General features: G+C 34.5%; 1 long non-coding RNA gene across 1 annotated transcript; it reads right to left on the bottom strand.

Annotated features, from left to right (window-relative positions):
- Positions 1-45: 45 nt before the first annotated feature.
- LOC148969412 (uncharacterized) lies at positions 46-3675 on the bottom strand. The gene is made up of 4 exons (XR_016149439.1): positions 3574-3675; positions 2323-2398; positions 1459-1509; positions 46-1365 (listed from the first exon to the last, which is right to left on the bottom strand). It is a non-coding gene; the product is annotated as an uncharacterized LOC148969412 (long non-coding RNA).
- Between the last annotated feature and the right edge of the window lie 6525 nt (positions 3676-10200).

Raw genomic sequence — 10200 nt, 5'->3', positions numbered from 1 at the left:
TAATCTTGCAAGAATAAATACTCTTTTTCTTTTTTCTCTCTCTCTCTCTTACGCAGTGATGATGTTTAACACAACAAATGTTTGACATGATCCTTATGTTATGAAGAGGAGCCACTTGTCTGTCATCGAGGAGTTACAGAGAATGTGAAGATGGGGAAAAAAACTCTGTTTAGTGGTGGGGCTAGACCAAGGGGCAACCTCCCCGTCTCTCTCTTGAAGCCAACACGGAAGTGAATTAAACTGCAATTCATCGAGTGGCCGCTTGAGGCTGACTGCAAAAGCGAGTCAAATCTGTATCTCCCCCAAGTTAAAATGTCTAACTTCACAGCAGAAAAAAAAACATCTTTACAGCCTGGTGGCCAATAGTTTTTTTGGTCTATATCGCTAATTTTGCCCTTCATGACGACTGTGAGGGGGGTGAATTTTTTTACAACTCATCTGTTTAAATTATATTTAGGCCTTAAATTTTTGCATAATTAAGAGCGTGGCTACTTGAGTGACAGGTGGATTGCCGCTGCTGTGTCACTGCTAGTCGTTTGTCTGCTGTCTGTTAGCGTCACCCTCAGCTTTGTATTTTTTCTGGGGTTATTTCATACAATTTAATACATGTATTATACCTTCGCCCGTGCACGCCATTGGATTCGGTCGTGTTGAGTATGGAAAGAACGACCAGCGCTGTTTCCAGCTGTTTCCCTCACTAATGGATTTCTGATGATTTCAGTGCATTCTCTCCGTCCATGCAATAGATGCACACCCTTGAATGAGCGCGGATTTCTAGTTCATTTACTTGAACTTCTGAAGTAATATCTTTGGTTTAACTTTAACCCATCTGAAAAACGGAGAGGTGGCCAAAATCAGATTGTAAAATGGACTGAATTAAAGCTCTGTACGAACTTGACGTGAGATGCCGACTGACATGTGCTTGCCTTGAAACACTGTCACATGCACAAGCTTAGAGCAATATTGTAAGTTACTAATACATTTTTAACTAGCAGAATAATGATGCATCACGATACACATAGTTTACTGCTTGTATGTTGTGAGAAATGTGTGTGATCTGTGTTATGTACTTGTATGCTCTTAACTAATTGCCCCTTGAGGGATTAATAAAGTTGATAAAAAAGTATAGTAAATGGTCTCACTTTTAGTTACGTCTTAACTATTATAATATTTCATAGGGTAAAAACATGAACTTTAACCATTGACTTTACTTTTTCAATCAGCTGTCACTTCAGCGTGAGGGCAGTAGCATAACATTAGTACCTCAGCTCCACCCACGACCCGCCTCTTGATCCTGTAGTGACGAGAGGTGACGCACTGCCAAGATGACGCCCACTTTAGGCTTCAAAAACGCTCTTCAGAAACCTACGGGTGATGTCACGGATACTACGTCCATATTTTTTTACAGTCTATGGGTTACACAGAGGAAGAAAAAAACAATCATTTGAAGACACTTACATTCACTTTCACTGCTGCTGGAATCTGTTTGAGGGGGAGGCCTCTGCTTTGCTGTGTCAAAGAAAAAATATAGTAATTATCAAAATGTAAATTACTTAAAACATATATATGAACATATATATAACATTTTGGATTGGTTTTTATTTTTCCTCTGCTTTCACCACTTTTGCTCCTTGTCTTTTGGCTGCATCTGACAGTATGACATTAAAGAATATTTTTTTACTTGCTTTGCATTTCAATGGCACATTATGTGAAACTGCAAGGGGTTGTTTTCTATTTTGCATTTTCAAAGCTATGTCTTAAGTGATATGTTTAAAAAAAAAGTGAAAAAGTCGCAAAGGTCGCAAAAGCGTAGAAAATGGGCTCTTCTGTCCTCTCCTTTGCCAATTAAAATTGTTGGCCAACTCATTGATCATTGTTAATTAACACAGAAAACCTAAATATTAAAAGCGAATTACTGTAGATAGAATGTCTTTTTAATGTAATTTGACATTAAAATGCATTTTTCAGTTTTTTCCACGGTTTAATAAGTCATTATCAACAGTAATATACTGTAGTTTAATAAATTTTGACTGTAAAGTTATTCTGTATTTTTACGGTTTTTGCATGTAATTTTGTAAAATGGTAATTTTTTTCTGTTATTTAACCGAAACCGTCTGGAAACTTTGCTGCCAGAGATTTTTTTTTTTTTTTACAGTGTAGTGTGTGTAATTTCTTCAGTACTGTCAGCAGAACTGATAATGTTTTAACGTTTAAAACCGGGTTTCGGTACCCATCCCTAAGTGTGGGTGAGTTCATATGGATGAAGGCCTGTTGTTTTCTTGTCTCTTGGTTTTTGATAGTGGCAGCTATTGTGAAACTCACCTTTGTCATGTACTGAGTGCGGATGGCGTCAAGATCTTGTCCTGAAGAATCACAGGGCCAAACGATCAGATCTCATCTGGTAACAAAAGCATAGCCATACCTTAAGAACTCTAATGATATCTTTACCCCCTGATATTGCATTGCAGATATAAATTCAAACATTTTAAAGGCTAAAAGTATGAGCCACGAGTAAACTGGCCAGATATCTGTGAAAAATAACTTGCATGCCCAAAATTGTCGACCCCCTGAATTCAGCATTTAAAAGTAAAAATAATTTAATTATTTATCAGTAAAAAATACATAGATTGAGTTGGACAGTATGGTGTCTGTATCATTGGTCAACTTATTTCAAAACACGCCTAGAGAAATAAAATAAAATATACTAATGACCATGATATCCTGTTATCATAATAGTTATATTAATTATTATAACTATGAACATTATAACATGATATTTGCCACCTATTATTTAGAAGATTATTTAGCCTACAGGGTTCTCAAGAACAGTCTCACTGAAAAAAAAAATGGGGTTAAGTATGAGACGTCTTTCAAAAGCATAAATCCAACAGTCCCACAACTTTTTAACAGTAGTGCACTGTATGTTTGAGGTTTTGCATTTCGTGGATATTGTCTTGGACAGGGGGTGCAGCAGGCCATCCCATGGTGATGATCTTAGAACATAACATGCAATGTGTCACAGTGCCAACAATGATACATAGGATTTACAATAGAACAAGGAAGTAAGCTAGAGCAAAGGTGAAATGCAGAAAAGATAAAGTATATATCTATTGTGAAATAAATGTATGCCATTATTATCATGATTAAACAATAAGCCCCCTTTATTGTGGAGTTTTTTTTTTCTGTTCCTCGTGAAATCAATTTAAAATATTTGTAACGTTTGGTGACGTCACTGATTAAAAGTACAGTGTATTCTTTTAGGTTAAATAAATTAGCTTAGTATACTTCCAATCACCCATTGATAAATTACCAGCAAAACAAAACTATCAAAAATTGTTATCTACACAAAGATGGGGTTAAAACCCCAAACTTATATAAAATAAGAGCTTCATTAACATTAGCTAGCTAGCTTAACGTAACGTTAGCTGCTACCTCTTCTGAAAACGGTTAGATGCTAACAGACTTTTTTCGAAGACACAAAACCATTTCTATAAGGTCATTCAACAGAAGCGTAAGGATTACAAGTAAGAAAGTTGTAAGTATTATTTGTGTGATTTTGCTAACTAAACTTACCTGAAAGCAATGAAAACAGCGAGAGACGTTAGTTTTGCTGTTTGTCAGTTGAAGACGCTTCCTGTTTCCATCTGCTCGCGCGCGCTCCTGTCTTTGAATGCGACGCTAATGTTTTATTGTGTTTTTATTGACGCTAATGTGTTTTACCATTAAAACACTTCAAAGGCAAGCTAGGGCTGTCAAACGATTAATCACGATTAATCGTATCCAAAATAAAAGTTTGTGTTTACATTGTGGGTGCACTGTGTATAATTATTTTGTATATATATATATATATATATATATATATATATATATATATATATATATATATATATATATATATAAATACACACACGGATGTTTATTTAAGAAAAAATATTATTTATATGTAAAATATTTATATTTAGGCCCTATATATAATATAAATGATATATAAATCTATATACAGTATATACATGAAAATATTTTTTAACAAGCATAGTGTGTGTATATATAAAATAATTATACACAGTGCACCCACATATATTATTTAAACACAAACTTTTATTTTGGATACGATTAATCATTTGACAGCCCTAATATATATATTAGGGCTAGGGCTGTCAAATGATTAATCACGATTAATTACATCCAAAATAAAAGTTTGTGTTTACATAATATATGTGGGTGCACTGTGTATAATTATTTTGTATAGGCTATGTCTCTTCTGTAGGCCTATTAAAAAAATATATATATAAATGATAAATAACTAAAAGAAATACCTCCAAATTGAACAAAAATAGCTCTAAACTTACAAAAACGAACAAACAAAATATATATTTAGTTTTCTTCCTCTTTATCCTGTTTTTCTTCCTAATCCTCCTTGTTTGCCCATCTATATTTTTGAATCATTAATCATTGATAATTTGATTCGACGTCGGTCTGCTATCTGGGGTGGCTTGTACATACCTGTGTGTATTGCCTTCTATAAGGAAAAAATAACAAAAAATTTGATCACAAAAAAAAAAAAGCATTGCAGCTGACCATACCAACGTTGGCCCAACTTTGTATTTCTGTCAGATAGGTTGGGCCATCGCAGCTGACCATACCAACGTTGTCCCAACGTTCTATTTCTGTTGTATAGGTTGAGCCAACGTAACCGACTAAAATTGGCCTTGGCCCAACGTCTGTAGGCCTATGCTACCTGGGAAATAAGCTATAACCTGTATACGATCTAAGTAGGCTATAGGTTCTTTAACTGAGTTGTGAAATTGTGGGAAATATTATCACAAATTGAAAAGTTATTCATATAATATTCGTTGTCTTTGACGGTGTAAAGTAGGCTACGGAAATAAAGTAGTCCTATACGTTTTTACCAGCAAAACTGGTATATGGTTTCTGTTAGGCTAATATGGTAAGATCTGGTGGTTAGCCTACTTCCACTGACTATTGAACTATAGTTTTACCAGCTGGCCTCAATGGGGCCTCAATTTAAATTAGACCGATCTAATTTTTTCTGTATATGACCATAAAAAGTTAGGACTCATCTTTGAAAAAAAAACATGAAAAACTTTGTAGACTATTTCAGTTTATGCCAGGGTGGTCTTTTAGCTAATTACTTGTCTAATGCTCTCATTTTTATGGTTTAAAAGTCCTTAAAATATGCCATATTTCTGATGAATAGTCACACACATATTTTTATGAAGTTCACTTTGCGTCCTTAAGGTGGCACTGTAACCTCACTGAAGCTGACTACAGTATGTGCATAAAATCTGTGGTTACAACAGCTGCCGCCGTTATTTTATGATTGTGTGGACATTACTGTTTATTTAATAGCATTAGTTTGGGTAGAAAAAGTATAATAAGATTGTAGTGATAAACTTAAATATGGAAAATATAAACTAAACGTTTGTTTTGAGATTATTTATAACCTATACAATTCCTAAATTATTACGAAAATATCTTTCCTTATATGCTTCTAAATCAACCGCCTATCTAGAGTTAATAATTAACTGTTCAATTTATTGTCGCGTGACCACTTGTTTGTGACGTCACTTCTTCTCCTGCTTTGAGGGAAAATGACCGCTCATTCATGTGATGCGCGAGCGCTGAATCAGCGAGTGCTGTAAACACAAGAGAGGCTTACTGAGCTCTGCTGACTTCTCTCTAACACACCAGTGTTTGTGTAAAAAGATTAACAAGAAGTTGAGTGGGGGTTAGTCTAAAGTTTCTTAATACAGCTCAAATCTAACAACTGGCTTTCAAAGAAAGACTTTGAATAAAGCTTTTTGATTGAGCTTTTGAAGTGATTTTTGAGAAGAATTCTCTGCATAGTGAGGAGAAAATGTTTTAACATAACATAAATGACACATTAGGCTACACATTAAGTTATGTTAACATTAAGACACTTTAAGTCATTTAAAAACAAAAACGAACAAATGAATACAGCATATAAAAGATAATGTAAAAACAGTTTGTGCAGCCTATTTATGTTTTGTATCATATAAAATGCCTTTTACTACTAAAAAAAACTATCAATCAGACGACAGAAGTCATTAGGCTACGCTAAATGTTTTGCTCATGTTGATCATTGAGAGTTAGAAATGAATGTAGGCTAAATATGATTGAATATATTGTGGGGTTAATCAGCTTGCCTTCAGGGCATCAGAGTTCAGGGTGCGGGGGGGGGGGGGGGGTGCTGGGGGTCGATAAGGTCAAGCAAGTGTTAGAGAGACGCTAGGGCAGAGGAATTTCTAGGATCCACCCCTGTTCACGTATTGGCCAGTGCACCCGCCTCGAAAGTCCCGTGGCCGTGTAGGATTCCAATGGGACGGTGTGGATTGTAGCATGCTATCTGTGGGGGGGAATGGTTGTGTTGCAGATGGGGGAGTTGAATGGAAAAAGCAGATGTAATTTACACACACTTACAGGCAAGTGCAATGTTAAATGACAGGAAGACAATGAGGGTGTCCCATAGACTAGAGCCTGAGATTTGTAGCAGTGCCAGTTTGTTTGCTTCTCATAGAAGTACATGCTTTACACACTTAAGTGGCATACTTCACAAAATTGGTGTAGAGTTTCTGTGCAGGACTGATGAAGGGTGGTTGTATTATTACACAGCCATGCATTTTGAAAAACACATTTTTGCAACAGAAAGGGGGGGGGGGGGCTGATGTTAATTAATTTGATGATGCAGAGTTAAAAAAATATCAATAAAAACTTTTTGCAGCAAATATATTGGGTCGAAGAGCATCAGCTGACAAAAAAAGTTGAGGATTCCCTGCATTGCATGCATGTAAATATGAAATGAAGTAAATTTATGCATTTTAATGTGTATGAAAGACAAAAGCCTTCTAGAGAGTCACACTTAAATGACTCACGAAAGTGATAATGCAAATAATAATATGTTTGTCAGATTAGATAGGCTATGCATTGTTGAGAAAACACTTTTCCAAAGATTAAAATTTATTAGACAGAAAAGATGTAGTCGGTAGAATAAATGACTTAATGAATAATTTTATTTTGAGAATTACTGTACATGTAATCAATAAAAAAAGTAGAAGCCTGATTACTAGTATTTTACTTATTAAACGTACATATTAAACGTAATCTAATTGCAAGTACTTTTTTTTTGGAAACTGATTACTTAAATCAGATTATGTAATCAGTTACTACCCAGCTCTGTATGTCAGCTTTAATGCACTCATCAAGCTAACAAAATCAGTCATTAAAGGTTTAGTTTTTAATGACAAACAGAAGCTTTCAAAATGCATAATTTAACTTACAAACTGCAAAATTGTGGGAAAAAAATACTCCATTCAATGTCAAAGAACTTTACATAAACACAAGTTCACACATACTTTTTTTTTTGTCACTGTCATTGTTTGGATATGAGCGCAAAACAGAAACAGAAAACTGGGTCCCAAATCTGGATTATGTTTGCATTTTCTTCTGTCATTAGCCATAATTCTAATGTTGGAATCATGATTAGGTATAAAATAATGTGGAAATCGGCTGAGAATTGAACATATAGTTGTAACCTGCTCAGAGGAAGAGAAGAATCATGTCTCTGCGTTATAATACAGGACTTCTTCACCTACTAATGCACATTTTATTTTGTGAGAAACTTTGACAGTGTGAAACAGACACTATTTTTAGAATCATCGCCATAAAATTAGTAAGTAATCTTTGATCCAGCGTGATACATGGTATCTTTAAACAGTCCAACGCTCCTCACCTCAACCCTCAGGGCTTGTTTGAATAAGGTCTGCTCAGGCTCCCTATAGCCTGCTGCCCTTTGACCCCTGTGTACATTCCACATGTATTCTGTGAAATGAAGTGAGGAATTCCTCTGAAGTTCAGTTAATGGGTTGGAGGAGCTACTGAGGAACACATGCTGAACCTCAGGCTCTCACAGAGCACGGATGTGTTGAAGGTCATGCGAATCCCAATGCTTTCAGGTAGTTGATGCATTATGTGGCCATGGACTAATTTATAGGAAATGTATATTTTAGCTGTAACTCACCATTTCTAATTCAGAATCACAATTATAAACATTGTTGGATGGTTGTTGCTTTAAAAGATTAAAGAAATAGCTTTTTGAAAAATAATGTTGACATTTTGAACTGACATATTTAGTATAAATTATAGGCCTAATATATACACTATGCATGTATTACATTTATTATTATACCGTTTATTAATTATTTTAAATTAAGTACCAATATTCCAGGCATGTGTAATAATAACATAATATAAAAAAACAACATTTACATTGCACAACCAGTCAAAGCGAACTAGTTATAAGATAAAAGATTATTTAAAAAAATTGAAAAAATAATAACATAAAGAAAAACTTTTGTCAGAAATTAAAGTAATTCATTCAGAAAGCATGAATAGACATTTATAATGTTCCAAAATATTGCTATTTGAAATACTGTTCTTTTGATCTTTTTATTCATCAAAGAATTCTGGGGAAAAAATATATATAGGCTATCATGTTTTCCACAACTGTTTTCAACATTGATAATAATATAAGCACAAAATCAGAATATTAGAATTTTAAGGATCATGTGACACTGAAGACTGGAGTAATGATGCTGAAAATTCAGCTTTGACCACAGGAATAAATTACATTTTAAGACATATTCAAACATGAAACATTTATTTTGAAATGTAAAAATATTTAATTTTTTTTTAAATCAAATAAATGCAGAAAATAATAATAATAATAATAATAATAATAATAAAACATTAACAATTACCATCCCCAAAATTTGAATAACAGTGAATAAGCATATCAAAAGAATGAGCAAATGCTGTTTAAAATAGTAACTTTCCAAACTAGTTTACATAAATTCATAAAGCTGATTTCTGAATAAATGATTATTTGTTCCTAAATATTTGATCAAATGCTTCAAACATCTAATTATTAGCTCATAACTGTGTTGATTTTCCTCTGAAATATTACGTCAACCATTGTAAATGGCTTTAGGTAAAGAAGAACAGCGTGTAGGTATCTTGTTTGTCATGAATTTTCGCACGTTTAAAGCTCTGGATGTGTGTGGAATCCCCCTCCAGAAAGCGCATGATGTTTGGTGTCACGTTCAGCTGGAAACTGCTCAGGTCCGCCACACACACAGCTGGAATGCGGGGCATGCGCTAACTCGGGGTGGAAAGGGACAACGCTTCTTAAGGCAAAACAGGGGGGAGAAAAGTCGGGCCACTAGAGGTGGGGTCTCAACTCTCGACTCCAAAAAAGAGTGGGATTCGCATCCCATCGTCCATGTCACCACCCACTGTGATGGCGATATAGAAGACGCTAATCCATTAACCTTCTGTTGGGCTCGGGGAAATGATCAATGACATCTATCACTGCTGATGTTCCCTGTTAGGAGAGAGCCTTGGGATGGAGGAGAAGAGGGTAGGCAGGGAAAGGTGAAAGGGCAGAGGAAGAGGGGAGGAACATTTTTGGAGGAAGGGAATTAGGGGGAAGAAAGAACAATAACAAAACTTTACCTCCCAGGTCTGAAGGATCTCGAATTCTCTGGTTTTCTCAGGTATGAGTGCTCAACATCATTCAGGACGCAAATAATTGGACAGCAAATAATTATTTAACAGTCTAAAATGTTGCTTTAACTATCAAAACATAACAGTTTATGTTCGTTATTCGTTATGTGTGTGAGTTTTAGGTTGTTTTTTAAGGACTTCTGAATGATCTAAACTAAACTCAGGATTATACAATTAGACCAGTTGCAAAACAAATTTAAGTACAGCCTATAAACATGTTTTTGTCTTTTTGAGGATTTAGCGAGAATTAAAAATGATATTAATATCATGAGAACCCTGAAATATATATATATATATATATATATATATATATATATATATATTAGGTTTTAAAAACACAACCAAAGTACATGTTCTCAGATTAATTGTCTTAGTTTTTATGTATTAAATCAGTTCCCTGAAGAGAGACAGATATATGAGGACAAATGGAAAATTACAGTTTGACTCCAGAGAAATGTTAAATAGCTTCTCTGCCAAAGGAAATCTTTTTAAAGCTGTTATTTAATTATAAATCTCTGTATTTACTATTTGAATTTGAACCATGGTCAGTTAAGTATATTATTTCATGTAGATTGTTTCTGTGTAAATTTGTTTTTT

This window comes from Pimephales promelas, chromosome 23 (assembly GCF_988280905.1).
Source record: "Pimephales promelas chromosome 23, fPimPro1.hap1.1, whole genome shotgun sequence".
In the NCBI taxonomy this organism is placed as follows: domain Eukaryota; kingdom Metazoa; phylum Chordata; class Actinopteri; order Cypriniformes; family Leuciscidae; genus Pimephales; species Pimephales promelas.
The sequence above is the reverse complement of the archived record's forward strand: the minus strand, read 5'-3'. Positions and strand labels throughout refer to the sequence as shown.